This window comes from Pithys albifrons, chromosome 3 (assembly GCF_047495875.1).
Source record: "Pithys albifrons albifrons isolate INPA30051 chromosome 3, PitAlb_v1, whole genome shotgun sequence".
NCBI lineage: Eukaryota > Metazoa > Chordata > Aves > Passeriformes > Thamnophilidae > Pithys > Pithys albifrons.
This window is the reverse complement of record NC_092460.1, coordinates 13701726-13721685: the sequence shown is the minus strand read 5'-3', so window position 1 is coordinate 13721685 and position 19960 is coordinate 13701726. Positions and strand designations below refer to the sequence as shown.

Here is a 19960-nt window from a genome sequence, read left to right as displayed (position 1 = left end):
TTTTCAACTGAGATTGGCCGTGGCACTGAGTGCCACGATCTGGTAAAGGGACTGGAGTTGGCCCAAGGGTTGGACTTGATGATCTCAGAGGTCTTTTCCAACCCAATCAATTCTATGATTCTGTGATTCTATGGCACCATTCAAAGTGCTCAGATAGCTGGCAGAACACGTCCTGGCCAGAAGCAGCCAGGCACCTCTCTCCCCTCAGCTGCTGCACTGCCCATCCCATTCTCATAAGAGAGTCAGGTAATTAATTTGGTTTTATAGAAAATGGTAGATTCACAAAAAAACTTGCAAAGCTATGAAAATTCCCAAATAACTCTGGCAGTAAAAAAATCCGAGCTTTACAAACCCTCAACTCTTCTCAAGCAGCCCCTTTTAAACCACACCTGGTGGTTTCAGTTGAGATTACTTGGAGATAGTGTAGTGCCAGTTGAACAAAGGAGAAATTTGAGGAGAAATCTTTTTCCCCCTCATTTACTGCTCCATAAAGGGGCAATTCCTGCCCTCCCCGCCTTGTTTTTCAGTTTGTCCACCAATCTGCACCTCTGTCCTCCCTCTCTCAGCCCAGGAAGCCCAAGCTACAGTTTTCCCAGGGCTTGGCCAGCTCTAATTTTTATCAGCTCCACAGAACTGGGGACAGGAATTATTAGGTCCCTTCTGGCCTTACTGAGGAGGCTTCAAAGCAGCTTTTCCTGTTGCACCTGGTAGATCCTCCAGTAACAGCCAAGGTTTATTCATCCCATGGTCACACCAGTTCACACCACTCATAGCTGGTGCCTGTAGATCACATTTACTGGTAAAGAGCAAAGCAATTTGTCACAATCCCATTCCAAGCAGACAGGAGATAATGGAGACAGAAAACCTACCCAGGTGTCCTGTTCAGTAACTGCATGTCCCAGGGATTTCTATATCAAGGCTCCCCAGATTGAGCAGCTCTACAACTGACGATAATGACCCCGCACTGGTCACTCAGAGCTCTGTCTCCTCTGGGGAGAAGATTTTTGTGGGGGCTTTTTTTACATGTTCTGCACTTTTGCTGCATATCAGTGTGGAGAAGTAACTAGTTCTCATTTCCTAGCTGCTGCCTATTTCCACAAATTAAAACCAAAACCAAACAAAACAACAAGCTGGAAGTTACTGTCTTTGAGTTCTCTTCCAGCTTGCCAAATCTCACTGAAATCTGCATGTGGGCAGTGATGACACAGGCTGTGTTTTTTCACAAACCAGATTCAAAAAGGACAGGGGGGGTAGGTGTTCCTACTGTCATTAGATTAGCTCAGTTGGTTAAAACCTGGTTGTAATAATGCCAAGGTGATGGGTTCAATCCCCTGTATGGGCCGTTGACTGAAGAGTTGGACTTGATAATCCTTGTGGGTCCCTTCCAACTCAGAATTGTCTGTGATTCTGTGACACACTTGCAAGAGCAACTGAAAGAAGTGACTGAAAGCCACAGCAGAATCAATCCCTGCTCCCACCAGTCCTCCCAAAAACTTACACAGATATAGAAGTCCCACCTCTTGGCTCCCAAACCAGTATTGATCCATTAGGCTCTGCTGTCTCTGGCCTGTGGAGGAAAAGCATTTCTGGGTAAAAACAAGAACACTGCTAAGTCTTCCTTACAGTTTCAAGTTAAAATGAGGAGGCAGCCCAAGGTCCTTGTCACAGCTGCCAGTCACCACACTGTTACATCAGTCACAATGCTACAATTCCAATGATAGGCTAGCATGAAAGTTAGATAAGGAGGCTGAATCAAACCTGTGATACTCCCAAAAGATAACCTGAAGTTTAACTAAAAAAAAATAAAATTGCTCTACTCCTTTCTGTAGTTATTTTTAATCTAGGGTGGACTGTGTCATCCTGGAACTGAGTCAAATGAAAAGGAGACATTCAAGGCACTTTACTCCCCCTCTGCTCTGTGTCAGTCATCACTTCTAGGTTTGTAAATGCTTAGTGGGATTTGCTCAAGGCCAGGCAAATCAGGCTCCTCCATTTACTGCTATACAACAAATGTATTCCGGTAACTGGCTGTTCTCCTGCCAATGCCTTCTCTTTTCCAACTCATTTAATTTTCTTTAGAGACTTTCTTTCAGACAAGTGGATAACCAGAGCTTTGGGTCGACTCCATATGTGGATCCTGCCTCTCAGCAGTGCCAGTTAATTCTTTGCAGAAATCCTGCTGGTGTAGGAAGCAGGTACAAAACTCTCCGTTTCCCACACCGGACCCAGTTTATTTGCTTCTGTTTCCACTCCCTTTTCACCCTCAGTCAGCCCACAAAGCACTGACTGCAGCTCTGCCTGAGGCTCTCCCCAGCTGCCTCCCTGTATTTCCTGCCAGGCTCTCCCAAGCCCATAGCCAAGGAAACCTGTCCACACCTAGGCAGACTGGGCTGGGCCTTTGTTTTGGGCAGTGACGTGTGCTGGGGTGGAGGTCACCATTGTTTCAGCTCCCTGATTCCACAAAGGAGTGTTAATAATTTCTTACAACTGCAGTAAATGAAGAGTGGCAGTTACACCCAACCTATAACATTATACATCATTGGGTTTCCTCTTATCTGCCAAAAAAGGGTTTCTTCCTTTTGCCATGGGAAAGTGCCTGGGTTGAAATGTCACCTGGGCAGAAGCCACCAACCTGAATGGGATTTCTCTCAAACATGTGGACCATATTGATGCACAGACAGGGTCACCCTGCTCTGAGCCAGGCCTAAGAACTCCTGGGGCTGCTTGGATCAGAAATCAGAGCTGGGCTCCCCCTCTCCCATACCATCATGTCTCTCCTGAAAAGGACGAGATGCAGTGGATAATGCAGCTGCCAACTGTGGTGTTCAAACAGAGTTTGACAGCACTAACAGAAAAATACAACTGTGCTGTGGAAAGCAGATGCATTTTCACAAGAATGAAGTACCTTTCATTGAGTCTCTGAAAGGTATTCCTTGCAGAGAAGTTGCACTAGAGTCAGTCTGAAATTCTCTAATTTGTCTCAAGAGGTACCCAGCCCTTAAGGTGCTCTCTGACTTGAAGAGTGCAATCACACACCACCCTTTGGCTTCTTCGAGCATCAAATAAAGAAGAGAAAACAGTAGGAAACATCCCCCATCCTCCTCCCATGCCTTGTGTAGCACAAAGGTTATGTACAAGAAGTAAAACATTATAGCCAGAAGCCTTATTTTGCAGAAAATAATCTCATTTTTCATATTCAGTGCAACATTAAACCTAACCTCCCAAAACTCAGCTGTGCCTAGGCTTGTGATCTTAGAGTGAAATTATCCCCAAGAGAAAATCTTCACTGCCCCAGCAAAAAATGAGGAGCTGTGGAAAACACAAAGAAAATGACACAAGTGGTGAAAAGTAAAAGGAGGTGGTTTAGACACATCCCATCTTGATATGCAATGTTTCAGTAACCAGGGTGAGGAAATGGGTTTTCCTTTTAAGCAAGGGTGGGCCAAATCCTTGGCTGGAATAAATTCAGCGCTGCCCTGATGAAATCAGTGGATTGTTGCTCATTCACAGCAGCTCAGGGTCTGGCATGTGGTTTTATCCTGACAGTATCACAGTAATGTGATCCTAAATCAAAATCGTGTGGAGATGCTGATTTGATACAATATTGTTAAATACTAAATATACCAAATTGATCTGAACTAGAATGAACCTAAAATGGGAGAGAGGAAAGGGAATGTCTCTCTAATTGAAATGTGGACTTGGAGGCCAGGAAGAGTTACAGGACAATTTGATGAAATCCCTTGAAGCATTCTCACTGACTAGTTAGTGTCTTCATTCTGGAAGGTTTCAGGGTTTAACACATTTCCTGATGCTCACTAAGAGCTCACTGTAATTCCTGGAGTCAAGAGCACTAAGGATGCAAAGCACAGCTACACCAGCACTGTAATGATCCTCTCACCAGCCCCCAGTGGCACAAGTGGCCAAGAGGGGTCTGCTGGGCTTGAGGCTGGTGAGTCCTGCCCAGCATCCCACTGCCAACTCAACTGCTGCACCCAGCTGAGGGACAGCTGCAGACACGGAACCAGCACCGTGGGAACCCCTCGAGTGTCACAGCAACCAGCCAGGGGAGACATTGCAACCACTTGTGCAACTCTGGCTCCCTTCGTCACACTGAGGAGGATGTGAGCAGGACTATTGCAGCTGTGAACGAAGCAGGGAGTGATGGATTCCTCACAGAAATCCTCTCCCAGTTCCTGCTCTCCCTCCTAGTTCTGTTCTCCCCACCACAGCCGTGACCTCCTGATCTGCCTTGCCCTCTATGGCCACTTGCCATAGTGATCCCAAGCAACCTGGCCCCTCAGTCCCTTTCAGGATGAGCCAGGGTGATGCTAATTCCCTGCTGAAGTGGGTGGCAGTCTTTATTATGTTTCAGGCCTGAGAAATCTCACCAGTGTACCAAGAACCTCAGGGCTCCTTCCTAATTACACAGCGGAGCTCCACATGATTCATGTCAGCACTCCCCGGCCCCCTCACCTCGGTGCTGCCTGCTGTGACACAACAAATCCAAGTGGAAGTGATTAGCAGGTTGCAGCCCCAGCCTGCTGCTCCCCAGCCCCATCAATCTGGGCGCCAGGAGCCTGTTGGATCGCGCTGCTCCTCAGGCATTGCAACATCGGAAGCCGCGCTTGAAAACCCATCGCCTGGCTCGCTCTCGGATTTCCCAATGAAAGCTGGAGGAGGAGGATGGAGAACCCGGGCTGAGAAGATTATAGATGCATTTTTAAATTCCCAGGGGAGGGTTGAAAATTAGAACTTGCTCTGGGGCCCCTTCTGTTTTTGGTTTTTCCCTTCCCTTCCTCTCTTTCCTTTTGGTCTGATTAACTTCGGCGACTGGCTTGCACAATTTTATCAGGTTGGGCCTGATGAATCATTCATCTCCTGCAAGCAACAGGGAGAGATTGCAGGCCAGGCAGGGGCTGTGTTGCAGTAACCAAAAACAGCAAAAAACCCCCCACCCCCACCAAGAGAGAGGGAATGGTGACAGGGAAAAAAAGAGACAGTGGGCCAAGAGCACTCATGGACAGCTTTCTGATGTCTGGTCTCAGACAACCAGCAGCACATTCATTTGTAAGACTGCCAGACCTCCTAGGAAACTAAAAGGCTGCTGTTATTTATAAAGCTAGATGTTGCTGTTCTGCCTGTGTGCAAGACTAGCTCATTATATTTATAGGTACCTGTCCCATTCACCTACTTCTGGGCCCTCATTCCCATAAATCTGTGAGGCTCTGCCTTCCAACCCTGAGATGCCTCTCCTTTCTAAGCAGGGCCATTTGGAAATGTCTGTCACCACTGCAGGGCATGTACACATAAATATATACCTGAAAGCCCCACATTTCTGTCAACGTACAGAAAAACGGATTCAAGAATTTTTCTTCCACCTGGAGAGCACCAGATTTTGCATTTCATTTGTAAAAAGCCCCCAGTAAATCTTAACCACAGAAGTTTGATTTAGTGATGGTTTAAAACTGTCAGCTGGCTTCAGTAGAGAAGATATACAAGTCAGTCCCATCAGTTCTGGCAGCCTGGAATCCAAACCCCCCTTAGCAAAAATAAAATCAGCCCTCCTAGATTTTATGCCTGAACCTCAAACAATCTGTGCATAAATCAAACTCAGAGCTCATCTGGGCAGGCATGAAGAGCCTTTAGTGAGGCTGGGGGTGTGGGCAAGCAAAGGCACCACTAGGGACAGGAAAAGCAAGAGATTTGGCCTTTCCAGTTTGGGGGGCTTCACACACAAACACAAGAGAACTTTTCTGTTTTGAAGGGGAAAGACTTATTTCTCAACAACAAACAGTAAAAATGGCACATGCAGCTCTATGTTACACCTCACTCTTGAGACCAGCAGGGCTCACTCCTGCCAACTAAGAATGTAGATACAGAAATTGAGGCAAACTGCTGCTTCCAGTTGCCCATATATTCACAAACTTTCGAGCAGTCCAATCTCAGATTTCTTAGGTGCTTGAATTTGTGCCATCATTTGGGTCTAGAAATTACTAAATCAGATCTCAAACCTTATGGAATTCTCCAGGCCTGGCTCTTTCAAGCAGCCACACTACCATGGTGAGAAGCATTTTACTCCCTGCAAGTTGCAACAGTGGGCAGGTCTTGAGAGGAGTCTCAAAGAGCCCACTCAGAGCAAGAAACTTCCCCAATCCAAGGGCAGATGCTGTTTGCCCTGTTTAATCTCTTGGAAGAGTTCCCTATTCCTCAGCCCTGAATTAAAAGTTACCCAGAGAAAAATATTTGCCCTTGTGCAATGTGTTTCATGGGCTGATTATTTAACACTTGATGTGGCATAAATTGAAACCCTTAAAAACAGAACACCAAAAAGCCAAGAAAAAAGGAAGAAGAAAGGTGCTTCCATAGCTTAGAGCATTCCCAACCCCACATGTCTATCCAAAAAAAAGCCAACAGTCCAACACTGAGATCTGTGGGGCTGGATCTGGAGGTAGGAATTTTCACAGCTTAGTTTGAGTGTGTGATCCAAGGCTGTACTGGAGTGAGCAGGAGTCTCTCTATAGAAGAGGGACCACAGAAATTGTATCCAAAATTTACATTTCTCTACTAAAAGTCATCATATACATAATTTACTAATAATCATCTCAAAAGACTCAACCAGTTCTACAAGGAACCCAAATGGGTCAAGGGTGTGAGAGAGAAGCAGCAAAGCTGACTCAAGCTAAGCCAAAGAAATACAATAAATACAGAACAAACCTGATTTTTCCCTGGTTGCTGCACACAATATTTGCAAGCAATTACACTGGCTGCAGCAGTTCAACAAGCAGGAAGTATCAAGATGTTTTGTGCATTATTTACACATCTAGTTATGAAAGCTCAGGCCATAAAACTGAAAAGGAAACTGGATTTTTAAAACAAATATGCACCTTAAGATGCCCGTTTCAGGGACAAATGGAAACAAATAAATACATTGAGGCTCTTTTCTCTATGGACTTCAATCTCAGATGCTCATTTGCATCTCTGCTAGGATTAACAGCAGCTCACAGTTTCCTCCTGTATTATCACCATAGATTTTACTTAATCATTTCTGCCTTTTAATCCATATCTACAGATGATTTATGGCATTTCTTCCAAAGCCCTCCCGTGTAGGGCAGTGAGGAATCCGTGTTCTCTGGTAGGTTAAGGCCACAATCAATTGACCTCAAAGGAATGAAAGGCCACCACATGTCCCAGGAGAATGGAAAGGCAACAGCCCTTCTGTGAAAGGATGAAGAAAAAACACCCATACAGAGGTTATTTTGTTAACCAAACCTGACCATCTCTCAGGTGCTTTAGAGGATACCTGGGGACTCCTCTGACAAAGGACAAGTAGGACTCAGCCCAGGTAAGAAGTTGGGTGCTGTGCACTCACAGCCCAGATTCCATCAAGGTAAATTAAGCAGTGACCTACAGCCACCATTGCCTGAAAGCTGCTCAGTAACCATGGTCCAGCTCCAGGACAGCCATCCCTTCCCCATCCCAGCACCAAATCCAACCTGGAAGCAAAGCAGCCCTCTCTCTAAAAGGTATTTACCTTCAACATACACGATCTAGACTGATGTGTGGGAAGGTTCCCTGAGTCTGTATTTGGGGGATGCAGAACCTCTAGGATGCCTGACCTCGAGCTTGCCCTGACCTTCTGCTCACATGCTTTTAGGGAGCTGGAAATTAGGTTACAGCAAACACCATATCTAGTGCCTCTATAGGTCACCTCTCCACCTCCAGCTCCTCTCTGTGTCCCCAAAAACCAACACCCCATCTCCAAAGCAAGCACAGATTTTATGAGAATCCCCTTTCAAGGGGACACCACCTTCTCTCCCCACTACTTCCATCTGAAGGAACACTGAACAGGCTCTGGAGTCTGCTAATGTTCATGTATCAGGGATGGCTTTGCTGCAGGACTTCTAACATCATCACCAGGACACCTTATTTTTCAGTTCTGAACTGCTACAAGAGGGGGCATCTAAAAAAAAATGTAAAGAAAGAAAAAAGGAAAAGGAAGGGCTGGAATTATACTCCCAAAGTTCTGACCAATGCTGAGCTCTGATGAAGGTAAAACTAAAACACCACAAACACTTCCATTTTTAGAGTCTGTGGAAGAGATAAAAGAGTTTCTCTGTCAGTCTCAGCACCAGAGCTGAGCAATGGATGACAGAGCAGCTCTCCAAGCCATTTGGGGAACATCCCACAGAGTCTGAAAGCAGCATTTACAATGCTGTTTTGCAACTGGGAGAAGAATCACAGTATGATCCAGTAATCAAGGAAAGCAGTCAGATTCGTGGAATATTTTTTAACCCATAATAAATTATAGTTTCCTAAACTTTATTGTGGTCACAAAGTCAGAACAAAAATTGATAAAAAATACAATTATTGTGCACAGAAAATTTTGAAAAATGTCACTAAATACTCAGGGGGAAAACAGTGAGTGCCATTTTAATGAAAACCAAGCTTACAGATTGCTGGTTTCTGAAAGCAGTCTGGTAAATGGTTTTGTTTTCCAATAAGCAAAACAAATACTGGAACAGACCCATAGTCCTTTCTCTTCTCTTGCTCCAAACCTCCCCAAAGGGAGGTTTCAAAGTGGAATAAAGGATGACTCTCCTCTGATTTTAAAACCAGCAAATGGTTTCCAAATGTACTGTGAGCCAGAAGGTATTTAGGGCAGCAGAGGAAGGTCAGAGACCCTGATGTACAGTGGAGATTGCGATGAATGGGCAACAAAAAGCAAAACCTGCTCCCAACAAACTAGATTGGGAAAGTGCCTGAAGATGGGGCTTATCATGCCACAGCTTGAAACTCCCCAAGCAATGCACACACCCATGTCTCTACATGAAAGCACCGAGATGGGGAGGAAGCACAGTTAGGGTTTGGCGCTGCTCAAGCCCCATGCAATTACAGGCCAGAGTAAACATCTCATTCAAGGATGAGCAATGGTCCCTCAAGGGAAAACCCTGGGGCTTCCAGCCCTCGCAGGAAGGTCACAAATGGGCACAGGAAACAAGTGGAGACTTGCACAAAGGGAATGAGCTAAACCTCAGTGTCTGTGAGTAAGGAACTGAACAGACTGGTCCCTGTGCTCCAGCATGGGCACAGACTGCAGAACAAACACATGGCAAGCTATGGCATCACTGAACCTCTTATTTCTGAAGCTTCACATGTATTATTTAATCTTTCTTCCCAATACATCAATTGCTATAAAATCTCCTGTTTGGCAAGGGCACCTCACTTAGTGCTCCTGACAAAAGTCTTTCCTCCATGGCAGGAAGAGAGGGCATCATGAAGTTGGCAGCAGATCTGTTCCTTATAGAGGCAGAGGATCCTCAAATTGTACCCAAACTCTGGGCAACCCTCCCTTAACACACCTACATGCCCATTACACAAACTTCAACATCTCCCAACAAACCATGGCTTAAAAGGCTAGTCTTTAAATCCATTTTTTACCTCCAGTGCCATCCACTCAGCAGAGCCAAGTTTACAGCCTTGCAGATGCCATTTCCCATTCATTAAGGCCCAACCAGGCATGAGCTGTACAGGGTCTGATCCAAAAAATTCATACTCCAAAGACTTACTCACTGGTAGCTATTGGGAGCACTTCTGCAGGACAAGCATGTGCATTCCTCTGCAGTCACATCCCTGCCTCCAGCCCTCACCACCAGGCAACTCTCAGCAAGCCCAGATGTCTTTCCTCCGTGGAGGAAGAGCTGGTATCATGAAATTGGCATCAGAACTGTTCCTCACAGATGCAGGGCATCCTGAAAATACACCCAAACTGTGGTCAATCCTCCCTTAACAGATACCTCAAGAACTGAGACAGGTAACAGATGTCAGCACACAACATCTAAGTACCAAAAGCCTAAGGAAAAGTCTATTGAACCCCTTCAGCAGGCTCAGGAGGGGACCACTGACAGCTCATTTGTTGCCATAAGTACTTGTTCCTCAGATGCCAGGGCCAGTTGATGCAAGTTAATTAATCTCCTGGAAAAAAAAATGAAACCATCTGGCTGCACAGCAACTGCTCTTCCTGCCTGGGCTCAGAAGCCCACATGGCAGATCATGGAGAGGCCACATCAAACAAGCAAGAATAAGGCAAGGACATGCTCTGTGCTACTGTCACACAGCCCAGGTCACTGCTTGGGAAGCTGAGGCAACCACCCAGCCTGCAGACATTTCCCTCCTTTGCAGTGTTCTGCTTCAAGGGAAGATCCTCCCTGATTTGGCATCAAGGTTCCTCATGCCATGATGGCCTGAGCCAGGAGGGCAGAGCAGGCTCTTTCCAGCCCAGCAAGAGGGGCTGCTGCTGAGGGCCAGCAAGCTTATGCAGCTGTGGTCACACAGAGCAGGGCTGATGGCACCAAGGTGAACAGGGGCAGCCCAGGTCCCTCCAGCCCACCGACTCGTGCTGATCCTCGTGTATGAACATTGACTTCTCTTCCTCTGCTGGTTTCCTGGCCTCCTGGGGAGGAGGAAGAATGAACTTCCTGCCCTGCAGAGCCACAGTTTGATAGAAGCATCTGCAGCCTTCACAGCCATCATGAGTCCTTGGCTTTGCCTCTGCATAGCCAAAGTCACATCCCCAAGCCCAGGTGCAGCCCTAGGATTGGGCTTACAAGGATGACAGATAATTACCAGTAATCACTCCTGCTGTGAGCAGGAAAACTAGTGGAGGAAACAAGCCTTTCCTGGCAATGACCCAACTAAATTGAATCAGCAACAAGTTTTGAAGGATGGTCAGACTGGTGGCCACTGAGGGGCCTTCAGAAATGCTACTGCTTCCCTTACATTGCTGCATGTATCAACTATTCAAAAATTCACATATTGGTCATATAAACAGCAGTCAGGGCAGTGGTGAGATAATCAAAGCAATAGTTCACTTCTAACATGGCATTTGGTGCCAGCTTTTCCCTCATCAGCCAAAGCACAGTCCATTACCAAAGCAGGCTCAGAGTTATTTTTTATTGACTTCTTTCATTACTAATGATGACAACACCACAGTGAGGATACCAAGAACCTAACATGAATAAGCCAGAAAAATTCCCTGAAGGAACTACAAATCATAGTCCATGAAAACCTGGTAGGATAAATAGAGCTGCTGCACATTCCCCCAGCAGCACCACATGGGCAGTCCATACCAGCTGCCTGGACAGCCTCACTATGTATGGTTTGCAAAGATCTTCCCCCAAAACAGTCCTTGTACATGGCTCATGTTGAAGGCTGACTGGGAAAGAGGTGAAGAGCCTGCCACCTGTTCCTTCCCATACCTCCTGCTGTCTGGCAGAGCTGGATTTCCCTTCAGTTTTCACCAAAGGGCAGAGTTAAACTCAGCTTATGGTAGGTAGAAACAGTCAGAACTTTATTTCAAGCATGTCTGTTGCTCAGTGCAATACAACTGTGAGAACTAGGAAGAAGGAGAGGGGAAAAAAAAACATCTTTGTGGTTAATGATGGTTATGCTAACATGATGAGAAATAAGGCAGCCAGGATGGCAGAGATAATTACTCTGTGACCTGCATTTCCCTTTTGGACAGGAAATAATGAGACATCCTTTGCTACACAGGGGAGTCTCCTAGAAGAGAAAAGGCAACTGCTGGCAAAGAGAAGCAAGGTGGAGCTGCAGAAACCCACTGCCCCACCAGGGCCAAGCTTTCCTAGCACAGGGACAGAAACAACATGAACCCACTCCAGGGAAACAGAGCAGTTGACCCTTGGGCAGTACCTGGCCATGCCTCAGGATCCCTAACCTGTGCAGCTGCCCAGGTTTCCACAGATGGCACAGGTATCACAGAATCACAGAATGGATTGGGTTGGAAAAGATCTCCCAGATCATCAAGTCCAACCCTTGATCCAACTCCAGTCTCTTTACCAGATCATGGCACTCAGTGGCATGGGCTCAGGGAGTGATGCAGGAGGGACAAGTGCACTCTACTGCACTTCTTGAAGCCTGGGCAGACAGAAATGAGCTACTGGGGCTGGGAAATCCCAGGAGACTCCAGGGAAATGCATAGAATTGCACAAAGCTGTTTGAAAAGTGCCACAGCTCAGCAACCTGCTGCCAGACATGGATTATCCTAAATCCCTTGGCTTCAGTGAGCCAGGGACCACTCCAGACCTGTCACTTCCAAGAGAAGGCTCATTTTCAATAAACAAGCCCCCAGGTGCACCTCCAAGTGCTGCAGCCTTGCAAGGCCTCCAAAATATTCAGCTGCCCAGGGAAAAGGCTCAGTGGGAGAATGTTAAAATAAACCCCTGAAACTATGAGAGCAAAATCAGCATTAGGTACAGAGCAGTGAGGATGAAAAACGTTCCTGTTGCTCACAGATACAGACAGGGAGCATTGCTGGTGTGTTGCCTTACAGGTCTGAGTTAGTCCTGAAGCTGACAGAGCAGCAGGATGGAATTTCCTCTTGTTTATTTACATTTTTGAGTCCATCTTGGTACCTCTTCCCCAAGAGGTCCTTTGCTGATCAAGTAAAGTTTCAGTTAATGAGACTATTTTTAGCACCCACTGCTGGGAGAAGCTGAACATTTTAGCAAAGCCTCCTCCAGACTGTAACGAGCACATTATTGCAGAGGAGGAGGAAAGAAAAAAGCTGGGGGTGGGCCTGTATCTAGGTCAGCATCAATCTCTCTCTGTCACCTATAGCCTTGTTTTATGGGAAGCATGTGGATAATAAAGGGTGATTACAGAAAGTGGAAGGGAAGAGGCAATCCTGTGAAATTTATAGATAGGAGAGAATTCACATTAATAGGAGATAATATGGAGCTGCAAAACTGTTATAAAAAAAAGGCATGAGAAAAGCTCTGTCATTTGGGTTATTAGACACAACTACGCCAGGGTTTTTTTCCTTTCTGGGTGCATGTCACCATGATGGATGTCACTTTGGATAGTGATAATAACAGTAAAATATCCGTGGTAAAGCCAAGTACATTAACTTCTATATTGGTGTAATTTACTGCGTTATGGGTTCCCATCACTCAGGAGCCACACAAAATGCTCTTCCTCACGATGTCGATCACATTTTACAGGAAGAAGCGTTTCTTTAAATATCTATCATATGTTAAAGAATTCTTTTAACTTGCCATTAGTCTTGTCAGGAAAGACAGGGAGCAGGAGGCAGGGGTAAGCTTTTCATACTGGTAACATACATCATGAGCTGCATTTGCCATTGCTCTGTGTCTGCCTCGCTCCCAGCTGCTTTTCTGGCCAAATGTATGAGAGATTAGTCTCCTCCATGGGAAGGGACAGAATGGACTGGACAGTAGCTACTGTTTTTTAAAAACTACACATGCATCAATAGGATATTGAACCTAACATTAAGCATCAGTCTCTTGCCAACAAAAATAACAAAACCACTGTGTTCAGTTCTGTGCCCCTCAGTTCAGGAAAGAGACTGAGGGGCTGGAGCGGGGCCAGAGAAGAGCAACGAGGCTGGAGAAGGGACTGGAGCACAAGTGCTGTGGGGAGAGGCTGAGGGAGCTGGGGGTGTTTAGCCTGGAGAAGAGGAGGCTCAGAGGTGACCTCAGCACTGTCTAGAACTGCCTGAAGGGAAGTTCTGGCCAGGTGGGGGTTGGTCTCTTCTCCCAGGCACTCAGCAATAGGACAAGGGGGCATGGGCTCAAGCTCTGCCAGGGGAAATTGAAGTTGGAGAGCAGAAACAAATTCTTTGCAGAGAGAGTGCTCAGGCATTGGAATGGGCTGCCCAGAGAGGGGGTGGATTCCCCATCCCTGGAGGTTTTTCACCTGAGCTTGGCCGTGGCACTGAGTGCCATGATCTGGTAAAGGGACTGGAGTTGGACCAAGGGTTGGACTTGATGATCTCAGAGATCTTTTCCAACCCAATCAATTCTGTGATTCTCCTGATTTACAAGCGTGGTTCAATAACAGGAAGGTGGAGGCTCTATCTCTCAGAGTTAAAATGATGCTGTACCTGCTGAGGTGTTTGGAGTTATAAACAGAAGAAAACAAACCTCAATTTTTTTCTGTTTGCTCTTCATTGCAGAAGCTGAATGACTGCTAAAGGAACAAGAAACATGGTTATTCACGGGCTGAGTAGAAAGCTTAGTGGCACCACCAACCCAAGTGCTGGGTCAGGCTCAGGCTCCCCAGGGAAACAGGGAGGAGGCAGCTGAGGGCTGAGCCCTTGGCTCCCATCTGCTCTCACCATGCACCTCCAGGCCCTGGGGCAATCACTCCTTGCAGTACTCTTTCCAAAAAGTGAACGCCTCCAGCTAAGGGCTGTCATTGTTCAGGGACAAACACAAGAATCCTTCCTGCTTCAAGATAAACCAGTTCTGAGATGGTGTGGAGCTCTAAAGCAAACCAAAGTACCCCTAACAGGAGCAAAAGCACCCTCAGAGAATCTGCTTCAAAACCACATGGAAGAGGACTTGGTACCACTGTGATTTAAAAAATGGAATGGAGGCATCTGGAGGCTGAGCTACAGCAAGTTTTAATGCTCTCAAAAAAACCCAAAAAACACAAAGGAAAGTTTTCCTTCTCCCTGCAGCCCAGAGCAGATGTGCAACACAATGCAATCAGTCACAGCACCTCTTACCCAAGAGCCCATGTCTGTAACAGCAGTGAGACCTCCCAGCTCCCTCCAGCCATGGCATTCCTGAGGGCCAAGGGGTTTGTAGGGCCTCTGACTGTGAAGATGGTTCTGCTCACACTCAGTGTGGCTCATGAAATCAATCAGTTCACTTTCAGGATCAGGCCCTGAGAAATGCAATCAGCTCCCCCAGGCTGCACTTTCAAATTGTAAATTTGGGAATGGCTGCAATGTTAAGAAAGAATTAGATGACTCCGGTTTGTTTCCAAAACAAAACACCGCAGTGTGGTGTTACCGAACACCATCCCACCCAGATGGAATTCAATACTTCATTCAAGCTCAAACTTGGTTTTTTTCTTCCACATGTGCAGCTGATTAATTGAGGATTCAACCATTTATGCCCTACTATGTGCTGGTCTGTCTCTTAAGAGTGACTGCATTTGACCAAAGTGACTCTGACCTACACACACAGAGAAGGTTTTAGCGGGTACCTCGGAAATGAGACAAGGCAAACAGGAGAATTGTCTCCTTCCTCCATCCTGCAGCTAGATGAGCTCACACCTACTGAAGACCCTGCCTTTCCTTGTTGCTCACTGTATGAGCCAGATCCTGCTCTCCCCACCTCTGGGCAGACTGGACAGTTCCCTCTGTAAAAGGTAGAGAGGTCTCTGTGTTGGCTTCCCTGGTGTTTTCCACCCCAGCTCTGCAGTACTGGACCTACCCTGGCAGGTACCAGGGAGCTGCCACCTCCCTGCCTCCTACTGTTGCTTCCACAATGGTCTGTCTGCTGAGAAAATATTTACTTTGCACTTGAGAAAAGGTCATTGACTGGTGGTGCAAACCACTCTCCCCTGAGACAACAGACATGGCAGTCAGACTCTGCAACAGAAAATCAGCCTGGAGTCTTTTTCCTCCTCCCCTCCTTCCTCCCACATCCCATTCAGATGGCATGAAAAGGCTCTCAGTGGCTCCAAGCCCAGAGAAAGAAGGACATATTTCATGTCCTTCATGAATTCTACCTCCACCAGTCCCTTGTTCAGTAGGAAGCAGGGCTTACCCTAGTTGGAACCAAGGTGGGCAACAAACCAAAGATTTATTTCCTGTAGCACCACAAGGCTGGCAGGGGCAGTTCCCTGCCCTCAGCATTCCCTCCAAGGACAGCCCTCCAAGGTGGCACAAGCAAACACCTGAACTGGAGCAGGGGCCAGTTGCACTTGACTCTCCCTGCCTTTGCAATACCCTTTGTTAGGTGTGCTCCTCGCACCCAGCTGCAGGAGCAGCCACAAGAGCACATCAGCTGCATCACAGTGCTTGCAGCACAGTAGGGCATGCAGGACATGAATGAATCTGGCAGCATAACACTCAGTCAGAGGAAGCAATGCACTTTCCTGTGCACAACACAGTGGTTTGTGTCGATTTCAAGTTCACTTTTTACCAGCAACTTGAAGGTTCCTATGCTATTTTTGTACACAAAGAACAACAGAAGGGCATAAACACTCTCTAATTTCAATGAAAAAATTTTTCCACTCAAATGATAGGAACAATAAAGCTAATAAATAATGCAACTACAATCCCAGAGTACACATCTGTCTGTACAAAATACCCCTCAGTATAGTGATGAGCCACACAGAAAACCTGTGTCCTGCAAATGAAACTGCCTGAGTAACACGAGGCCTAATGCAAAGGGCAATAAACAGAACATGAGCCTGCCTGTTGTTTCCAGTAGCTTTGGACCACGCCACTTCGGCACATGAAAAGTTACATCATTCCTTTCCTTCCATCTCTCCATTCAGAGCAGCACTTTAACATGGAACAGTGGTTGGAAAGAGCAAATATCTGGGAGGAGGGTGACTGAAAGGAAGGATTAGGGAGAGAAAAGGGAATTTTTAACAAGGAGGAAGATTGGTGGTATATAGATCCTTATCTGGCTTTGAACAACTTAGCTCCCATGCTCTAACAGCAGGACTTCAGTGTGTGCAGTTCTTCCTGCCTCAGATCCTAAAGATAAGGTTTTACAAGATGGTAGGTTCAAACTAAGACCTCATTTCACTTCACTTGGGATCCTGTCCCCTGCTTCTCACAGCACAGCCTCAGTCTTTCCCTGGCCCAGCTGCAACATTGATCTAATCCCCTGGGGAACTGCTTCATCTCAAACAGCCAGCAGCAAATAGGCTGTCAGGGAAAGACATGGTTGTAGTTTTGGGCTGAGCATGAGCAGAGCCAATTCGCAGACAGGCAGGTGAGTAAACAAGTTGTTTGCTTTTTGCAAGGTAAAGCAGAATTCTGCAGAAAGCACTGAACTTCTTCCATTCCTCTCTGGAATCATCCATCTTCCCTGCTGCTCACCAGGGGGTTTGCACACACACACACACACACACTTAAGGAAAGGATATTATTGATAACAACGGTATGCTGAGGAAAACATCAAACACAAAGGAAAGGAAATTGTGGCTGGGCCAGGACTTCCAATCAGCTCGACACCTTCATGATCACCAGACATGACATTTCAGGCAGTGCTCAGTGCTCATCAGTCCCTCTCCTGCCAAGAGGCTCCCATTCACTAATGGCCATTCTTTTCTATAAGGCACTTACCAGCACATCACAGGGACTACACCACTGCCTTGAGAGGCTCCCACCTCGTGTTGTTTGCAGCCAGCCCAGTGGTTCAGGGGAAGGATGAAGAGGTGGGCTGGCTCCTTGTGCACCTGGGCCTGCAAGACACAACGGTCACAGCACACAGAAAGGACAGCCAGGCAAGTTGTCAGAGTTAAAACACTAAAGATACAGGGGTGCCACTACAACAATTTGCTGCAAGGTAGAGCATCCTTAGAGCTGTCTCTGGGCAATAAGAGCACACAGGACAGATGAAGGCAAGGACTTGGCCCTTGCTTTGCTTCAGTTCTCTAATCCAGCAGAAATGCATTTGGGGATTTATGGGTTTTTGGAAGCTTCCAGCAAAGCTCAGGGCCCGTTCCTTGGGTTATTGTTTTCCCATCTGTTTCTCTTCATTTTATTCCATCACAGAGGCCCCATCGTGGGACGCAGGAATGTGACCGGAACAATAGGCAGAACTTGCTGCCTCCAGGACTGCAGTGAGGGCAGAGCCACCATTGCAGGATGGGAGCCAGAGGCTTCTATATTTAGCCCTTTCTTGCTTATTCCAGATCACATTCTCACCACGGACTCAAGAAGTCAGGAGGCTTTCACCAGACCACTGTCCCCATGCACTGCACATCCAGCAGGGCCCCTGAACATAAAACATTCATTTCCCTTCTAATAAATGCCAACAGGAAGACTTCCTGCTCTCCCCTCCCCTTTCCAAATCCCTATTTTGTCAGACTTTTTTTTTTCATATAAGCAAGCTAAATAAAACCATCTTCTCCTCTGCAAGGCTTTTGGCCTTGGAGCAGCCCCAGGACTGTGGAGCTCACACAGCACAGCACTGCCTGTCAGAGCAGGGCCCTGGGAAGAGGCAGAAATGCTGAGCTCATTTCCCCCTGTGCCTGAGCCTGAGCTCAACTCACCAACCCACAGAGGCTAGTCCAAACCCACACCTCAACACCTGGTGGCAGGGCAGGTGAGGGACAACCAGGTCTGAGCATCCACCTGGCCTTGATCACCACCACAGCACCTGCATTCACCTCTCAGACTCAGCAGGTGGAGGACTGCTGAGAAAAAACTCAGGTCTTCTTGCAAAGCCAATCCATGTCCCAAGGCACCTCTGTCATGCTGAAAGGCCTGCAGGAAGCCCAGCTGACCATGATGCCATTTAGCACTTACCTCATTTACATCATCCAAGTGGTGAGATCCTGTAAAGCAAGAGGAAAACCCATCGTGTTAGCACAAACACTTACCTAAGAGCTGTGCTGCTTGAAAATAGCTTGATGATGGCCAAGTTCTCTTTCTGCTGCTGCCACAAGGGTTGTAGATTAGGACTCTGCACTTGGACTTTCCAATTCTCAAAGCAGAAGTGTACCAAAGTAGGCTGCTGGTGCCCTAGTGGGAGTTTTGAGCACACAGATCCCTCCTGGGTATCTTGCTGCCATCCATATTATTCCTCCTTTGTGCCAACATGTGTCCACATCCTGCCTTTTCCCCTGCAGACATTCCCACCACTGCCACTTCCCCATTCCTTCTAAAAGCACCATAAGAGGTTATATTAAGAAGAGAAGGCAGATGCTGAATGGGATGCAAGAACAGTTATTTTTCCCTTTAGAGTAAGTCTGCCCCTGGAAAATTAGTGGTACCCAGCAGTGCCCAAGCATGGATGGAGAAATAACCTCTTCTGGTCATATCACAAACCATGGCCACTAATTTGCTTTGCAGCCTCAAACTTGTGGCAGGTTAAATTTTTCTCCTTGAGGTGTTTGTTTCTGAGGACTGCTCTGAAAAAGGGGTGTCTGATGAGTGTTTGGAGAGGCCTAGACAAACCCAGCATAGTTAGGAGGCCACCTGAGGATCCAGAGAACACGCTGGCACTGGCAGCACTGGCACATCAGCTGCATTCATCTGCCACACCAACCCCTTCTCCTTTCCTTCTTTTGTGTCCTGGACCTGGCTTCTCTCTGCTCGTGCAGAGGAGGCAGTGCCCAGTCCTCTGAACAACCAACACATGCCAGCAAGCTGTAAAAGAGCTCTGTGTGCCCAGCCAGTCTGAAAGGAAAAGAACACTTTCCATCTGGCATTCCTGCAGGTCTTGAGACGGCAGTTATTTGTCCAAGGCAGAGGAGAGAAGGGAAATGGAGTTTTCAGTGGAGGAAGCTGACAGAGGGAAGCAACAGCAGCACTCAGGGCCTTGCTTGGCCTCAAAAAGCACTGACAGAAAAAACAAACTAAACAAAAAAAGCCAAAAAAACCCAAACAAGAAAACCACCAACTCTGCTCCATTCTGAAGCCAAAACTTCCCCTTCTATCTTCCCCTTCACTCCCAGATGTACCTCCCTGGAACACATGAAATGAAGCTCAGCCCCTTTGGAAGCTTTAGCTTTCAGCCACAAGGGCTATGAGTTTTTACCCCCTCAAACCCAGGGGCTGTGCTCAGGCAGAAGGCCACAAGAGCAAGATGCTGCCATGGAGAGAACTGATCCATCAAGGAGAGACAGGGGAAGACCTGAGGCACACACAGGTAACAGAGAGTTTCCTGAAGGCCACACAGCAAGATTTAAAATGACCTGAAACATGGCCTGAAGCCTTAATAAATGCTACACCCCAATGATGCTTTTCCAGAATATCAAAAGCATTGCACTTACACCATTTTTCTCAGAGCAGGGGCTGTGCACAAGCCACCAACTGCATCCAGACTGTTTCTGCATCCTTCCTTCCCTGTGTGACCGAAACACCCTGAAGTGTTTCCCCAGATTTATAACAGGCCCTCACCAGTCTTATACTACACTCACTTTTTAATTCTCATAGTTCTCT

The 19960-nt window shown here is 46.9% G+C and overlaps 1 long non-coding RNA gene across 1 annotated transcript; it reads right to left on the bottom strand.

Annotated features, from left to right (window-relative positions):
• Window positions 1–100: 100 nt before the first annotated feature.
• LOC139669779 (uncharacterized) lies at window positions 101–18470 on the bottom strand. Its single transcript, XR_011697319.1, has 3 exons — window positions 18397–18470; window positions 17135–17253; window positions 101–1567 (listed from the first exon to the last, which is right to left on the bottom strand). It is a non-coding gene; the product is annotated as an uncharacterized lncRNA (long non-coding RNA).
• Window positions 18471–19960: the final 1490 nt, after the last annotated feature.